An 18,744-nucleotide genomic window follows, 5' to 3' on the forward strand; every position below is an offset into this window, starting at 1 on the left:
AACACAAGATTTGCCTTTGCCCCCTGACATGGTTTGGCACTGTTTCGAGCTTGGATAGCGGCTACAAGTGCTAATATTCAATGTATTCTTTTTTTCACAATGGCTGCCAATCAGCTTCCCCTTTTCAAGCGGAGGCTAGTTCCGCAAGGAGGTAATTCCACCGATTTTACGTGGAATTACCATTCAGTAATTCCTCCAACTATTTATGGTGGTAATGTAATTCTGCCAAAATCAGCAGAAATACCACTCTGAAGTCGATTTTGGCAGTAATTCCACTGGGATGAGTTACCATTACTGCAAAGAAGGGTTTTTCCACGACTATGGCCTCGTATTGTGGTGGTAATTACGCTGACCACATAGACGATAACGGTAATTCTGTATGGCAGAATTAATACCATAATTACTGCCAAACTCGGAATGAGGTCCTATGACTTTATCATTGCTGGGTAGTGAGGTCAAACAAAAACAAGGAATTTGTAAAATAGAGCATTTGTTGTGGGGGATAATTCCCCATTGCCAGCACACACATCATCATGATTCTAGGCGCTGTTCCTCCAATGACACACAGAGGCGCAGTAAAAAGGTCCTTTGTGAATCCAGTCATTTTGCACTTGCACAGAGCCACCTGATCTGCCCTGCACTGCCCGTGCACTGCCCCTGCACACATGGACGCAAGCATTGGCAAAGGCAACCGTTTTGGCTTCCTATATGCAAGCCTAATCATATATATATATTTAACATAACTATTGATATGTCTTGAAATGTCATCCCAATATCAGTCAAACCATATTAGCAAATAGGGCAATTGAAGCGCGTTCATTCAAGACTGTATGCTGGGGCTAGGGTACAGTATTTCCTAGAGATGCAGTGGCTGCAGACACACTTCCTTAAGATGTTTTCTTTTATTATACTAGGAGTCCATTGATAGCAAAAACGTTCCCATTACCTTTCAGGCAGTTGTTTCACAGGCAGATATGGAGGTTGTAAATCGCTTTAATGTGACACAAGTTTAGACAATGAACAGCATAGTAGCTGCAATCAACTCATTGCTTTCCAGACAGCTATTTTTTCAAGATGAATGTTTCACTGTGAATGTCCTTAATGGGGCAAGATGTCTAATGCCATAGGGGCTGAGCCACTGATCACTCTGCTGGTGTATTCTGCATGAATCTTTTTTTTTTTTTTTTTTTTTTTATTTGTATATAATCACTACGGATTTTTACAAAGAAAAAAGGAACAAATGGTTGGTGTTGAAGGAAATTTCAAGGACAATGTCTAATGTTCAGGTAAAAAGATGTTTCTCCATGTCGATGAAGGATGAAGAAGGGTTGACCAAGGTGGTCCGGTGGGAACGACGAAGTCTCACCAAACGGCACCATGAAGGCGAGTTCTAAGGTTTTGGCGATTTCGCCAGTTTGGACCCATATGTAAGCAGTAGGTGGGCGGGGATCAAGGTTCGAAGCTTCTTAAGGAGGTGTCATGTTGATGATATGTTGCATGATGTTAACCGTGGCTAGAGCCCAGCCAGGTTTGTCGCCTGCGATCAGCTTGTTCCAACAGTTTCCCTCGTCTAACGATACAAAGTCAGAGATGATGCTCTTCAAGTAAATGGCACGGATGTCACGTGTCTTTGGACAGTTCAAGAGGAGGTGGCGAATTGTCTCTTTTTCTGTAGTCGATTTGCAATACCGGCATCGATTAGTTTCTGATAGCCCTCTGATTGCCAAGATTTCATTTGTCGCCAGAAGATTCAAACGTATTTTCAAAAAATATAGACGCGCTCGTCTGCTTGGAAAAAGTTTGAGATAAGTTTGCAGTGAGTCCAACTTGTTGAAAAAGGGGGGAAGGTGACTGGTGAGCTTATATTTGTTAGCGGTTTCTATGGTTTGTATCCAGTCCCACTCTTTAATTTTTTTCGAGGTTTTGGCAGGGTTGGTTATCAGCTCTTCTTTGCTACTTTCAGCCAGGTGTAGCAGATTGTGCATGTTTGATTCCCATTTCTGGAGTGAGTTACACGATTTCGATTCGAGTTCCTGGTTTATCAGTTGATAGGCGTATGGCGACCCAGGCGTTATGCATTTCCTGTATAGTTGGACTCTGTTCAGTGCGACAGAGGTTCCCAGAGATAGAAGGCCTAATTCCCTCCTAATCGAGGCTATTGGAGTTGATTTAGGGAGACCAAGAATTTTCCTCCAGAACAGGGCTTCCAATTTTGGCCATAACTCTGACGGAAGGTTAAGCATGGCGTCAGTTCCATAAGTGACCGAGGGAATCACCTTCTTTTTGTAGAAGTCTCTTACGGGGATTAAGGAATAGCGACCGAATTTGAGATCGATTGCCTTTCCCTGTGTAGATAACTTCTTGACTTTGTCAATGAGGATTTCTTGCATGGCTTTGTCTTTTAAGGATGAATCTAGCGTGGCTCCCAGGTATTTAAAGCTAGATACCGTTTCGATTTGAGTAGAGCCAAGATAGAGGTGGAGTTTTTCTGTTTTCTTAGGTGTTTTTTGAAACTTCATCATTTTAGTTTTGGACTCGTTGATTTCTAAGTTGTTTTCCGTCATGTACCTTTGGAGGCTGTTTAATTGCCGTTGGAGACCTATAGGGGTGTGGTCTAATAGAATGAGGTCGTCGGCATACAGCAGGCGGCTAATCTGGGTACCTCCTAGCTTTGGAGGGAACGAACGGATTTGTTTTTCAAAGTCTTGAAAGTCGCCTAGATAAGTCCAGAATAATGCAGGAGCAAGTGGGCAACCTTGCTTAACGCCTCTAGCTGTTTTTATCTCTCCCGAAAGTGACCCTTGTTGGTTTAACCTCACCCTCATTGATGTGCCGGAGTGTAAAGCCTTGATTGGGTTCAGAATCTCGGGTGGGCATTTCCAAGTCGTAAGTTTCTGCCATAGTCTAGCGCGATCCACTTTGTCAAAGGCTTGAGTAAGGTCCACGAACGTGATGTAAAGTGTGGGTTTACCTTCAAGGATCTTGTTTTTCAGTGTGTTTAGTATCAAGATATTGGCGTTCGTGCCCAGGTTCTTCTTAAAACCTGTTTGGAGGTTATCATGACAGGGGGCGTTGTTAGCCCACTTAGTGAAGTGTTGTAAGAGAAGGGATCCGAATAGTTTACCTATTGAGTCTAGGAGGGCTATAGGGCGGTAGTTGGCTGGGTCGGCCCTATTTCCTTTTTTGTAGATTGGAACTATGTTCGCTTTGGTCCATGATGGAGGTATGGATCTGGATGCTACACAACGGGCAAAGATGATACTCAGAAGCTGGGACCACGCTTCAGGGTGGGTTTTTAGGTCTAGGTTTGTTATCCCATCTGGGCCAGGGGCGCGGGAGGGTTTTAGCTTCTTTATTTGTATTTGGATTTCTTCCTCGTCAGTAATGTCTATCCATGGGGAGTTGGTTTCGATTGTTTTGCCCTAAACGGGGTCTGTTTCTTTGAATAGGGCTTCGAAGTGGGTCTCCCAAACTGAGGCAGCAATCCCGTTTAGTTGGTCGGGGAGAGTGCCTGGGGTCGCTGAATGAATGAGGGCCCAAAAGTCTCTTGCGTGGTTGCCGTTTATTGCCGTGAGGATGTTTTCAGCGTCTTGCTGGTATAGGTTGTGTCGATGTCCTCTCAGCCAGTTTTTGTAGGCTTTAACAGCTATAGGGACGGCTGATTGCGTTGCGGGGTCTTTGCTTTTTAGGGCGAGTCTTTTGATTCTCCCTAACTCTTTCTTTTTTCCTTGGGTTAGTTTGTCAAAAGTATGAGTTCGTTGAAGGGGGTTCTGACTGGTCTTGCCACGTGGAACTCTATATACTGTCAACAGCGGAGTATAGTCGTTCGTCGACTGCTTGTTTCGTAAGGTGAGATCTTTGTAGGCAGTAGTTAAGGAGGTTATTGCTTTTTTGGTCATTTTTAATCTTGTGCCTTGCGTTGTTAACTCGAGGCTGGTTGGCATCGAGATGTTGTTTGGAGCTACCGAGACCCAGGTGGTTTCTAAAAGGTTGTGGTCACTCTCCTCTGTTCTTTGGACGTTGAATGATGTTATTAAATTTAGCAGTGGCCGAGAGACAAAGATATAGTCAATAGTGGATTTTGAGTTGGCTCTCTCCCAGGATGGGTATCTCTTTGGATCGTGGAAGGTATGGTCAAGGTTTGAGAAGGCTCTGGATTCCATTAACTTCTGCCATTTGGACGCCCTTAGGTCGGTAGAAGGGCCTTTCGGTTTGCCAGCAGGGGGATTTTCCGGGTTGTGACACTTAATGTTGAGGTCACCACATATAAGTATGTTGTCCACTTGGTGTTTTAGGAGGATCCAATCAATGTCTTGTTCCATTTTTTTGATGAATTTTGTAGTGTTTGTCGTGGCCGGATTCCAATATACTGTAATGATGATCATCGGCTTTGGTTTAGTTGGAAGGGTCTCTACAGTCGGGGACCAGTTTAGCTTCATCATTAACATGTTGTCAGACTCTTTTAGTTTTTCTATGTTCGTTAGACCTCGGCAAGTTCGGATCGCTACAAGTAGGCCGGCGGTTGGTCTGCCTGTTGAGCCTTTCTTGGCCGCGACTATATTGGTCACGTACCCGTCTATAGTCGGTGGTTGACGAAGCCAAGTCTCTTGAAGGCAGATAATATCGTATTCGTGCCAGTCTACGGAGCTCTGGGAGAATAAATGGTGAGAACCTCTAGTGTTCCATGAGCACAACTTTATACGATCGCTCGTCAGGCTGTGCGTGTCTTTGGTGATATCTCGGTAGAGCTTGGGTTTTGATGGCTATTTTATCCGCCGGGGTTTCAAGGCCTTAGGAAGCCATGACCACACTGTCTCGAGGGTGGAGGCTGGAGTGGGTTTGGCCACGTTAGAGTAGAGCTCATTTTGTACCGTCTTTTGGATTTTCATTGGATCGACCGTTTGTCGTTGTTTAGACTTGTCTCTTTGAGGAGCATGGAGGAGCTGCGTATTTGAAGAATGGTCGCCTAACGTGGTCGAGTGGGCAATTTGTTTTATGGATGGCGTCAAGTGCATTTTATGGGTGGTCAGATTGGCAGGTTCTTCCCGTGAACGGTTATCTCGGACATTTTTTGTCAAACGATGTTGGTATTGACTAGGTTGCTTTGATTCAATTTCTCTCTTAGAGGAGTTTGCAATAAGCGTTGGTTCCTCGTTTATGAGTGTTTTTATTTTCCTTGTCGATTCGCTTAGGCTGTAGCCCAGTGTTAGCAGGTCTTCAGCCGCTGATCTTAGTAATTTGTTCGTAGACGAAGAGGAGATGTACAGATGGGAAATCGCCTTGTGGTGAATGTGGCTTGGATCTACTATTCGGATGTCCGCAGATTTGACTGCACGTAGTTTTGGGATGTAGCTGAAGAGGTCGATGACTCCTCTTCTATTCAGGGTTACTCTGTCTCGGTTTTCTTGGATTTGTGCTAGCTTAAGGATCCATCTAATTTGAGGTCTTTTTTGTGAAGTGTCTCTGATTGTTCTGTTGTTTGTAGGAGGTCTATTTATGGATCTTTGCGGGTGGTTAGATAGTCGACCGGGATCAAGGGTAGAGCTTTTAGTGTCTTTGTGATGTTCTTTCGAATTGCTCGGACAGTTTCCACTTTTTCTAGCTTCTCTCTGTTGATGAGAGGATCTTTTCTTAGTGTTGTGGTTAGAGTAAGGAGAAGAGTGCTTTTTCGTGTCGTCCTGTCTCCTGATGGCTGACTTTCTACGGTTCGCCAGGGTGAGAAATGGCGAATCGGAGTCAGAGTCTACTGGGTTAAACCTCGTATGTTTGTGAGTAGATGGCGGAGCTGGATCTGATATGTAGATTTCATTCATTGAGTTGAGTGTCGACCTCTCTGTTAAGTGCTGTGTTAAGTTCATCAGGTCTTCTTGATCTAAAGGTGCCTGGGCCCCTCTTGGCGAGGGGTTGATAGGGGCACTTTCTTCGCGTGACAGCCTTTGCTTTGCTTCAGGTTTGGGTGTTGGGGGTGGTTGAGTCTTCGGAAGTTTTAATGATGGTGAGAGTTTACCTCCGGTCTGGGCCTGAAATAGAAATACTGGTTTGAAAGTTGGGGCTGTCGTAGGTCGTGTAGTGCTCTTTGGAGGGTCTTTTGTAGGTTTTTCTGACCTGGTTAGTGGGTTGGACGTGATTGTTAGGTCGATTAATGCTGTTGTTTGGGTTGCTGTAGATTTTTGCAGGGTGTGATTTGGCCGCGAGACCACTACTGTTGTGTTGTCCTTTTCTATGACTGTGGGTGATGTCGGTGGCTGAGATCTGGAGGCGACCTCCTGCTTTTGTTTCAGGTCTAGGGCGGTTATGTACCCTTCGAGGAAAGTCAGTTTGGTTGACATTGCCGCCTGTATTGAGATTTGGTCTTTCAAGGTGTCTCCAATTGTCTCGTAAAGTTTGGTAAAGGGGGCGAGGGCGATTGTCAGGGCCGACATCAGGGTACACATGTCGAGTTTTTTAGGGGGGGATCTTTTAAAGCTGTGGAACTTTGAGAAGAGGAACAATTTCGTGGAGGGGATAATAGGCGGGTGGGGGTAGAATCTGTATTTATCGATCTGATAGGATGGTCAAGCGAGAGTCTTCTTTGAGTGTTGTAGTTGTTGAGGTTTGAGTAGAAAGAGTCTATGGTTCTCTCAAGTGAAGGATTTGGTTTAGGCGGTTGGGGGGTCATCTTGTTCCGAAGGCTGTCAACTGGTGATTTATTTGTTCTGTTATGGGGGTCCCGTGCCTCAGGAAGGGACGTTTTCGCTGGTTCGTTCTTGTTGGTTAACTCCACGACTAAAGGGATGTGATTGTCTGTAGAAATAAGGTCCTGAGGTAGGGTTTGGGAAGCCATTAGACTTGCACCGGTGAGGACTACGCTATGACAAACCGTAGAGTAGTTTGAGGATGTCTCGTGAAGCTCTCTTTCCGGTTCCGTAGAGTCTGGGGAGGCAGATTCACTCTCGTTGCTGGACAGTATTTCACTATCTACCCGCTCTGGGACCGGGGCGTCCGTGGTAATGGCAGTGTTATTTGTGCGCCCAGGCGCTTTATCAGGCGCTATGTCAGCTGCGTTGTTGGAAACTAGGCCCGTGGACTGTGGAGCAGTAGTTGGTGCAACGGTTGCAGCTGAGAGTATGTCTGCGCCTGGCCCCCTTTCCTTGGTTTGGGGTTGCGTGGGGCAGTCGGTTACTTTAGGGTTAGTCAGCAAAGAGGGTTGATGTTGCCGGCACAGTCTACGCTGTTTAGTAGGAGGGGAGCATTCGCTGGCCGCTTCTAGGATTTCCTCGTCGGTCAAATCTTGGCGTATTCCTTGGAGGACCTTTGGGTGTTTGAGAAAAAAGTCCTATAAAAGGCTCAATGGTTGTTGATGTTTCTTTGTTGTCTTTGTAGAGGTTTTTGTTAGAGCCAATCTGCTTTTCTTATTTGTTTCACCATGGTTAGTATTAGTAGCTTGCTTCGTCAATGGGGTTGATGTTTTCTTTTTCTGTTTTTGGACTGTGTTTTTTTTTGTAGTTGGAAAGGCACTAGCAAGTCGTGACCTTTTTTTCAGGTTTAGCGTTGTACCTTTGCCGTCTGGGGTGGTGAGTAATGGAGATTTCGATACGGCGATGAGTAGAGGCTGTGAGTTAGCCTCTTGTATTGAGGCTTGCTTTGCACTTTTGTGAATCTCGGCTGTTACCGTTAGTACGGTGGGGGAAGGCGCTTGGAACTGTGTTCCCTCCTGGGAAGCCATGTTGCGCGCAGCTTCGTGTAGCTGTGGTTCTGGAGGCGCGGTTTGAAGGCCCCTGATCATTGAGTCCATCGCGACCGAGGCCCCTCTCCCCTTCTCGGCGGGGGTGGCCACTATGGGCGTCTCGGCCTCGGCACCCGTACCGACGCGAGCGCCCATCAGTCCGTCCAGAGGTCTCGACGCCGTCTCCCCTCCGGGTGACGGCGGAGCTCCGGTCTCGACTGAAGGAGGCTGCGGGCAGGCAGGAGTCGCTGGTGGTTCCGAGCTTTGACTTGAAGGCGGGTGGACGTCGTCGAGGAGCAAAAGCTCAGTCATCGCCTCAGAGGGCGGAGGAATGGCCCCGGGCGAGGGACGACTGGAAGGTCGAACTGGTGTTTTCATTTCTCGAGTAAGTGGAGTTTGTATTTTAAGTAGTGCAGAGGTTGTAGTCGCTGCACCTTTTAGGGAACGTTGGTGCATGTTCTCAGAAGTGGAAGAAGTGCTGGACTGGTTCTGGACGGCGGAAAAGTCTGCGAAAACTGGTGCAGTGCTTCTTATGGTGGCCGTTGAGCTTCTCAAACAGCGGCCCAAGTCGACCTCTTGATTGACTGGTGTGGTTGGTGGAGTGGCGGTCCTTGCAGGCTTAGCCGGCTTGCCTGGCATGACTGCAGGACTGCCACTCACCGCCACTCCGCGTCCGCTCCGCGGAGACAATGAGTTTATGTAGTAAGTGGCTGGAAACACACCTCTCAGTAGAAATTAGCACTGTAGAAAGACTGAAGTGATGATAGCAAGCTGCAGGACTGCCACTCACCGCCACTCCGCGTCCGCTCCGCGGAGACAATGAGTTTATGTAGTAAGTGGCTGGAAACACACCTCTCAGTAGAAATTAGCACTGTAGAAAGACTGAAGTGATGATAGCAAGCTGCAGGACGTTTCCAACACGTCCTGATGTATTTGGAAGCCGATTGCACCCCACTGCACACTGCATACAGCAGACTGCTCACTTGCCAACGCGCATGCCAACGTGCAGATTCCGTGTCTCCAGAAACTTCACTGTTATTGTGAAGCTGCGTTATCTCTTCTCGGGTTTTCTCTGAAATCTCTCCACGCGCTTGTTCATTTACAAGCGGAAGAACTATGTCGCTGCTGCCTTCTCCTGCGCTTACAGTAACTCACACTTCTGACCCGACCCTTTGCATGGACACATAGGCTGTCTGCATGAATCTCTTCACCAAGGGCAGAAAGACGGGCATGCGCAGATTTTCTTTCAATGCTAATACATTTGCCTTTCTCTTGCAGGTGCCTGGCTTCACCACTATGAGCCAAAACTCACAAAAATTGTAAGAGGAGAGAAAGGGTGTACTGTTACAGCACTCACTCCATGTTCAAACAATTGCATGCCTGCTTGCAAGTGATTTTAATGTTTGTCCTAAATAAAAATAAAAACAGATATTGTTCCCCCAAATGGACAGTTCTGTGTTTTTGCCAGGAATAACAACAAACATTTTGGGAAATATCAAAGCGACTAAATGCACAGAATCTATATTATTGGAATTCATTGGGCCTCATTCTGAGTAGGGCGGTAAGGGATACCGGGCACCGGTAAGGAGACCGGTGCCAGTAATCCCTTACCGCCCTACTACAAGGTCTCTTAGAGGGTCCCACCTTTAACGCCAGGTCTGACCTGGCGTTATGGACGGGACCCGTTAAGAGACCAGGGCGCAAATAACGGGCTCGACATACGCCAGCCCGTTATTTGCGCCCTCCCCATTCCCATTGAGCCCTATGGGGGCTCAAATGGGAATGGGGAATGGTTTGGTGAATGGGGACTTACCGGTCCTGCCAAGGTCGGACTAGACCGGTAAGTCCCCATTGCACCAATCCAGACACGGTACCGTTATTGCGCCATGACTACCACCAAACTCCGAATGAGGGCCATTGATACGAGCAAGAGAGAGAGAGAGAGGATAAGAGAGAGAGGGCGAAAGAGAGAGAGAGTGGGGAGGAGAGAAGGTGAGATTGGATGTGTGAGAGGGAGAGAGGGGATGTGAGAGGAAGAGAGAGAGAGAAAGAAAGAAAGAAAGAAAGAAAGAAAGAAAGAAAGAAAGAAAGAAAGAAAGAAAGAAAGAAAGAAAGAAAGAAAGAAAGAAAGAAAGAAAGAAAGAAAGAAAGAAAGAAAAAAAAGAAAGAAGAGAAGGAAAGGGGGAGGGAGGGAGGAAGAAATGAAGGAAGGAGGGGAGTGAGGAAGGAAGGAAGGGAGGAAGGGAGGGAGGCAGGAAGGGAGGAAGGGAGGGTCTTTTGATGCAGGTTTGAGCTCCAAAATAAGGCCCAATTCAGCGTCTCATCAAATCTGCCTTCACAGGGATAACGCTTCTCCTGGCCTCTACGCTTTGCTAAAAATCCTTAACTTTAAATCACATACAGAAAATGATCTCTGTCATGTTCTTCAAGCCCACACAGGAATGCATCCGATTTGTCTAGTTCCTCTACTTGCCTCGAAGTACAGCGCCCCAGGACAGGGCCTCGCCCCGCTATGCTTCTTAGCCGTGCACTTTTAACGCAGCGAGCGTGTGTATTTATTCCCGAGGGTGCATGGAGCTCAGCGTCGCATGCTTAATGAATGCTATACATCACTGCCGCAGAATTTCCCCCTCCCCCACATGGGAGGCAAGCGCAGCAGCACGCCTGGACGAACAATGCGTGCCCTACTGGTCGAGGAGGCAGCGCTGGAGTGCGGTGAGCTAGAGGGCTACAGACTAGAGTAGATACATCGATCCACAGAAGCGTTTTATAAAGGCGCAATCCCATAGGAAAACGCTCTTTGACTAGGGCCCACTAGTGTACTAGAGGCAACGGGAGCAGAATCCATTCACTTGCTGATGTGCCCCCAAGTAAATTAAATCTGCGATATGGTCACCATTTAGTAGTCATCAGAGAACTAGTTCCATTCCACATGTGTCAGCAATTCATATCAAATGTTTCGAACTTCAACAATGACACGGCCTTCCTACCAACTGCAGGCTACAATGCCTTGCAGGGCCCTAGAACTTTCCTCATGTCTGGCCGGGCAGCCCACAGCAGGGCATCAAGGAAATATTTGTATATTTCCATCGTGCTCATCTGGGAAAAAAATCTTTTTCCAATGTGAGAGCGTTGGTTGGCAATTCTACGATTTTCCAGCCGAAATAATGACAACGTCATTTACCACTAGCACCCTTATGGGGGGGCCAGCCAATCAGGAGGCGCACAACGTGGGCTGACACTGCTAGTGTTAGCCCGCGTTCCAAGCCGCCTGATGGCTGGTTCCCCTGCATGCAATCTTCCCTCCACTGACCCTGCTTTTTTTGTACCCCTCCCCCAATCCCACCTACCTGATTGCTGTGGCAGCGGGACCCGCCACCCAGTTCCTGTAGCTCCTGTCCTCACTACATTTGGCTACCATGGAAATGGAAGAGGGGTTCCATATGGAGCTCCGCCTTCCTATTCCATGGTGGCCAAGTTGGTATAGTCTTTTCTGTCTGTGAACGGGACGTCACAAGAGAAAATACTTTCCATTTAAAAAAAACCATTAGCACCCTAATAGCGAACGACACGGCTGCTAGTGGTGATATGCCACTCTGGCACTTAACTTGGGCAGTGGACGGTTACCTACATGGTCGGCCGGCCACCTCGGGGCATATCACCTCATTAAGGCCACTCAGTCCAGCGGATTTACAGCTGGATTATGAGTGTATGTAAGGCAGTGTCGATCAGTATTTTTTGTACTCCACAATACTCTAACAGGGATTTTTGTGAGTTTACAGTGAGCAGTGATTCTGTCACCATGAGTCCACTGATTTTTGGAGGTAAAGTGGTGGATTCACTTCCGGCTGCATGCTGAAGGCAAACCCTCCCCTCACCTCCAGTCTCAGAATTCTGCGGTGCAGTAAAAGTGGAAGTAATTCTGTTACCGGCAAATAAAACTGCAATGATGGAATTACGACCAAAAATATACTGCGCGCCGAGCTTAGAATGGATCCCAATCCTTCCGTTTCTAGTGCAAGCAGGACACTAGCACCGGAAATAGGTATTCTTTTCTATATTCACCTCGAGCCACCCCACACTTTATTGACCACTGGGCCATGTGTCTTAAATCTGCCACTGTTGGTAGCAGGGCTGGATCAGTTGCACAAGGCTGGTCTTGAGCGAGTGAGCCCAGTCTTGACATACGATGGACACATGTGGCATGTCCGTCTGTATCACGCATATGATGATTATGACAAATTAAGGCAGCTCCCTAGTTAATATATGGTTGGAAACTAAAATAGCCCTTTGCCTGCATTAATACTATTTGTGATGTTATTAATGTCACAGTATTACTTATTGTGGGCATTCCATTTTAACATTGTTGATGTCACTGTGACCTATGATATCCATTCCTGCGATGATATCACGGTCATAGGTCATGTGTTGACACTTCCTGTGATGTTATCAGGTTTCTGATGTCATTTCCGTTACACCAGGCATTTTGGTGAATTGACTTCCCTGGCTATAGCCCTGTGCTCTGGTCCCAGTGGTGGGAAGATTAACAGGAATTCCCACAAATGAAAGCCACAGCAGGGGGTCCCATTGCAGTCCAATGCTTCAACACTTAAGAAATGTTTGATCACCTAGGTCAGCCCTGCATCTTAACTACACATCTACAGCAGCTTCAGTATGTAACATTGATGTCAAAATGAGGCATGCGCTTACTTATCTCATTCAAAATAATTGTTGCCATTGCAGGTCTCTTTTGCTGCCACAGAACTCATAAAGCAGTCATGCTTTGTTGTATCTCGGTGGTTCAATAGATCTGGTGCAGATTTTTCAAATGGCTTCAAATTGCTTTCCCCAGAGAGACCTTCTGGCAAGGGCAACTGATGGCAGAGGTGACAGCTGGGATTTCGCAACCAGTGTTCATCACTTTTTCCACAACCTAGGACCGCCTAGGACAACGTCATCATTGTGAGCTGTCAGTGTGGTCATGGAGATGCCAGGACTGTCGGGGATGATGGCATGACACCTCTGGCAGACCCCATGCCTGTTAAACTGTAAGGCAGGGGACACTATTCAATAACTATTTTGTACGTTGTCAAAACTGATGAAAGAGAGTCCACATTCACATATCAGTACGGGTGACAAACCACCTGAATGGAGAAAACGTCCTCCTCACCAGCCTGCCCACCGCCACTATAGCACGCATGCAAAGCGTTCTCCACACTGCTGCATGCATCAAAGCTCTCTGCACCCACAACCACACAATACAAACACTAATCAAACTCACCCTACAAGCAAGCATGACCTTCGAAGCCATTTGCATCATATACAAAGCTATAACCATGCTATCCCGTGGTTTCAGTGCAAGTAATTACTTTGAAGTCATTTACTTTGATGTCATTACTTCGAAATGACTATGAAAAATATAAGGGGTTTAGGGGTAAGGGGAAAAAAGAGGATGGGTAGGGGCTTGGGGTAGGAGTAGCACTGAAGGGGAAGGGGGAGTTTGGGGGGAACCCCCAAAATAAAAATAAATGACATCGAACCATAACCATGCACGCTCTTGTCGACCTGGCAGACAAGGTCACCATCTCTGGGGGTCAGCGAATTATCAGAAATTACAACCCAGCCGAACTACAGCAATAGAAAGTCAACAAGGAAACGTCCAGGAAGCAAGCCTTCACAGTCTTTGCCCCTGACTGTTGAACCTCAAACTCTCCAACATCATACTAGCCCCACCAAAACGTATTCCAGAATCGCAACATGTAAGATACACTCTCCCGTACGCACCCGGGGGAGTGCCTCTCTGGATTACCACCCTCCACATGTCAACCCTGCCTGCTGTGTCATCACCCACCCACCACCCACTTTAGCACTGTTACTTGTTCCCCAGTAACTGTAAATGTGAACTATTTCCTGCTGCACAAAATTGTGGGTTGCATTTAAAGGCTCCAAACAGAAGTCCCTTTCTCATGAATAGCAAGATTTTAAACACTGAATCAAAAACAGCCTGGCCTTTGTTTTCGTTTGTCAAGTAAACTTAAAGAGCCATGTGGAAAGGAGCCTACCTGTCATTACCAATGGATAAGCAGCATTTTCATTTGCAAAAGAAGGAGAAATTAAAGATCCCTGTCACATGGAAAACAAGATTGTTAAACATTGAAAATAAAAACGGTGAACTAGATGGACCCGAGCTGGCCCATGTGACTGGGTGTCTCCAAACAGCCCTTTAAGATGAGCAGCAGCACCCTTGAGATAGAAGGGGATGCCGATTCGTACTCTTGCACCAAATAATTATGACATCTCAATAGTTTGTAGAGGAGGTACGGTTAAAAGAGGCAGGGAGCTAGTTTGTAAATACTAGTCATTCAGGGTCACAGATAGGTTAGACAGCAATAACATACTACTAGTCTAACAGTACTATTTGAAATCCACATTATATATGTATGCTACTAACCCTCACTTACCCAACTGTGATATGATAACAGTTTGTCACCTGTTATACTTTCCATTGTAAGCCAAATGAGGCTCATATGTGACTTTTTCAAGTTTTTTTTTTGTTTTTTCTGTTTTGAACCTGCTATTTGTAGATGTGTGTCCGAATGTATGAATACATTTAATCATTATCCAACCTCTTTCTAACCTATCTGTGACTCTGAATGGCTAGTATTTGCAAACTAGCTCCCTGCCTCTTTTAAGCCTACCTCCTCTACATGCTTGACCAGGGGCAGCTGTTGACTCTCCTCTTTTCTTGTTTATGCCAAACGCCTTTTCTGTGTCAAGCCCCCCTTTAACAAAAAAGAAGGCTTTCCTTGCCCCTATATTCTTTAACTCAATAGTTTGGTAAAGGGAGTCCGTTTAATGACAAGTACAAAAAACGGGGAGTTCAATGAACATCAGCAACCGCTCGATATTCCTTCTCGCTTAAACTCTACTTAATTTTCTGAAAAAAACACAGTATTTATATCAAAAACTCACTGACGCGCAATCTTAAAAACTTAACATGCAACGTGATTGGTTATAGGAAGGTAACTTTAACATAGGGACTATAACTGTATGTGGTAAAGGGGAGAGGGGATTGGATAATCAATGTCAGGTGGCGCAACTAAACCCTTCCTTCAAAACGGTCACTGTAAACATCACTAAAAGTATGACGTCTCATTGGTTTTACTCACTATAGGACCCTAGATTACACAGTCCACTATAATTGGGTTGGCATCAAACTCACTCATGCGTTTCCACTCACGTCTAGCAGCATGCAAAACAACGAACCAGGTGCAGGGAGTTTGTCTGCACCGGAGCTTCCCTCCAATTATGTCACAATCAATCATCACCTCAGTGGTCATGTGTCAAATACTGCCTTGTAGTTTGGCCTGAGCCGGCTTCTAGGTCTGAGAAAGTTTAAGGAGTATGGGTTTTGCAGGGATGCATGCGTAGGTGTGAAAGTCTCATCCCTCCCTGCCTGCCTTGTCACGAGATTTGGACACCCTGAAATCGACCTCTTCTTCATGTATTCTTGTGTATTTGATTTAATTCTGCCAGTCTTCTACCATCTGTGGCTTATCTTGACCTTTCTGAACAGGATACTCTGTTGTTTTTCTCTTTAATTGTATCACTGTTCGCCTTTTCCAGCCCGATACAACATTGGCTTCTTGGCATGGTTATCTTCAGATGGGTTTCTCTCCGTCTTAATTCTTGATTTGTTTGCTGCAACACTCTCCTCTTGAGACCTTTAGTAACCTTTGTTCAGCTCTGCTCAGGGGCATAGTGGATTTTCACTCATCTATAAAGTGCTTTTGAGGTATATATATGTATAGTTGGTGCTGGCCGCAATCTATTTTACTACTAAGCATATGCAAGCTTCACAATTCCTTTGCTTCTTGCAGTTTCTTGCATCTGTACACGTTTAAACTAACTGAATATCTTCATCGTGCATATGGCACACGTTTCTGCGTCTTGACATCAACTGTTTCACCTTACGCTCAAGATGTCACTTATCCATGGTATTTCGTCTCTTTGTCAGTATTCTTAGGTCATTGTATCTTCTATATGTGCATCAGTCCAATTTCTTATGACGTCACCGTTCATCTTCCTGTAGTATCTTCTTTGATTTTTCGGGTATTCCATTCTGGCAAACATCATTTGTCTTGCCTGTAGATATGATTTTCTGAATGGGTACCTCACTTTCCAGGTTTTCTTAACTGCCGGTACTTCAATGGGTGCTGTTACTCTGACAGGCACTGGGCAGAGCCCGACTGCGGCTCTCTGCTGGTTTATCTGTTCTTCATACGTCACATATTTTGAACGTACCTGGTACTACGAAGGGGGTGGCTGGAGTGTGGATGGTGCTTGGCACTTCCTCTTCACTCCTCCATCTGGGTGATTCATCGACCACTCTCTCTTCTTTCTTTGCATTCACTTTTATTATATCCTCTGGATCTAGACATCTAGGTCTGAAGAAATGTTCCTTTGGGGCCCATATCTTTATGACTCCCATCAAACATCCTGCTGTTCTTACGTGCTCATCTTTGTTCCATGTCATTAGTTGACATTCTCCACTTGGATTACAATAGATTCATTTTCCCACATATTTTCTATGTTTCCTCGGATACAAGAACTTCGTTCCTTCTGGTGCATAAATGCTGGCCTTAACATAGTCTCTTATTTATTTGACAGTTAGGTCCTTAAGCTTCCATCCTGACTCAACATCAATAATGATTTTCATCCCTATGGCCTTTTTTGCAGTTTTCTGGCACTAAGAGATTATTAGCTTGATAACACAGAATCCAAGCAATATCATCACCAACAGGGCTCCTAGGAACCTGAATGCATCTGTCATCCTTTTAGGAACCCATGAAAACAGTGATCCAAACCAAATGTCATTGTCAACTTCGTCAACTTCGTCAACTTCATCTATCATCTGATTCTGTAGTTTTGTCAGCATACCTATGGCTTCTGTTAAGGGTCCATTTTCGTCATCGTGTGACGGTATAAATGTGCAACATGAATCTCCGATTTTTGCACAAACACCTCCATCCATAGCAGTGATCATGTCTAGGACATATCTCTTCTGGAGTGTCATTAGTCGAATCGCTCTTAACTCTTCCTTAATTGCATTAAATCCATTTATGGTTGTGTTGATGGTCTGCAGTAACTCCCATCTGGTTATCTGCAACCATTTAGTATTTGCACCAACCTGAATTCTTGGCATCAAGATCAAGGTGAATACTGAAGAAGTCTGACTGAACAGTCCATGTTCATATGGGATTGCATCAAAGGCTTCCATGGATTTTGCAGAGAAATTATTTTTCATCTTTGTTCTCTTCAAAAGATCCATAGATCTCTTCTTTCTTAGGTGAGCATCTGCTTTCGGGAAACTGTCAATATTCAGATCACTCTTTGGAATCACCAACGCTGGAACATGGACATTCACCAATGTGCATATACCTCCCCAATTCTCGGGCAATCTCATGTATGCTTGGGATCCACATGCCCAATAGTGATCCATGATCACTGCAGTACCATTTACCATTCCTGGAGCATCGAAGACTTGACCACAGTTCTGATTCTCTCCCATTTTTCTTGTACCATTGTTTCTGAAGCACAGTTTGGAATTCTCCAATGGCACTACCTGTAGGGGTCCTCCTCTATCTCTGACCCATGTTAGCAGTCTTGCAAGTCTTGGCCAGAATGGTTTGCCTATAATCTGTGCATTTTCAATTGTTTCTTTATAGTATCCAATGATCATCCAAGCTCTGGAGATCACTACTCCTTTCTCCCATCCTTCTGGAGAAAGCACTGTTCCACAAATTTGCATTTGACCTCTGTCCTTCCATCTTTGAGCTTCTTCTGTAGATTTCCCTTTGACGTTCAGCCTTTTTTTTGTTTCTCTTCTGATCTCTGCTCTTTTAACTCCAGGCTTCTCATATCTGATTACAATGTTCTTTGTTTTGCCATTGTTTCTCGTTGTTATATCTTTGGGCATAATCATCTTCTTCTGGGTCAGTTGCTTCAGTTGCCCATTTGAGTGAAGCATCACTTCCCATGAACTGACCTCTGGTCTTGCACATTGCTAAATGTGTTAGGCAGTGTGCTGCTATGACATATATCTCAACAGCTACAAAGATGTTTAACTCCCCCATGCTGTAGGGTAGGAGTGCACAAACAAAGCATTCTTCCTCTGAAATTCGTCTTCCAATTTCCTTCATTTGTTGGTACCATATGTTGTTTCCCAAGGTGCTGTGCTGTCCAGGTAATCATTCAGTTTATTCTTGTCCTCGTGTGTGCTTCTTTTAATTCTTAAGGTCTTTCTGTAGTTTGCTAAAACCACATCTTTGAACACATCCGTATAGCTTCTTCTTGCTGGAGGATTCTCAGGTATCTCCATCAATGATCTGAGCGTGTCCACATGTATTATTCTTGTAGGATAACGTCTGGTAAGTCTTTCCTTGTCCTCCTGTCACCTTTTGGCTCTGGTTATGAATGTCCATATTAATTCTGCCATTATCACTTCACGTGATTGTATGCTTGACCTTTTCATCACTGTATCATGCATGCTCGTTGGTGCTGTCTCTTTTCATTCATTCTCTAGAGTCTTTTGTCTCCTTCACAGTTCCTTTTCCATGTGTCTTATAACACCCTTTGGTAAAAAGCTTCTTGTTGAGCACTGTCCAAACTCTCCCCATTTCCTGGGATGTGATTCTGCAGTCATTGACACTAGACCAGTTTTGTATGTACTCATTATTTGTGTACGTGTACCTTTCATCAATCCTCTCTCAAGTTTACTTTGCCGACCCTGTCTCTGGCATTTCAATTCATCTGTTACCACAAGGGTTGCGTGTGTGTCATTGTTTATCACATCCATCTAAAGTTCAGTCACTCTATCATTCTTTCTAGGAACTGGAATGACTATGTAAGGTCTGAGCACCTTTGTAGGTTTCATGCGTAAATCATTTGGTGGGTGCACGGGAATCCGATCGCGTTGTGCACCAATGAAAAATGCAGTTCTAATCGTTAATGACAATAGTATGATAATGAGTACTATG

The sequence above is a fragment of the Ambystoma mexicanum genome, chromosome 14 (assembly GCF_040938575.1).
Source record: "Ambystoma mexicanum isolate Mex_15411 chromosome 14, UKY_AmexF1_1, whole genome shotgun sequence".
Lineage (NCBI taxonomy): Eukaryota > Metazoa > Chordata > Amphibia > Caudata > Ambystomatidae > Ambystoma > Ambystoma mexicanum.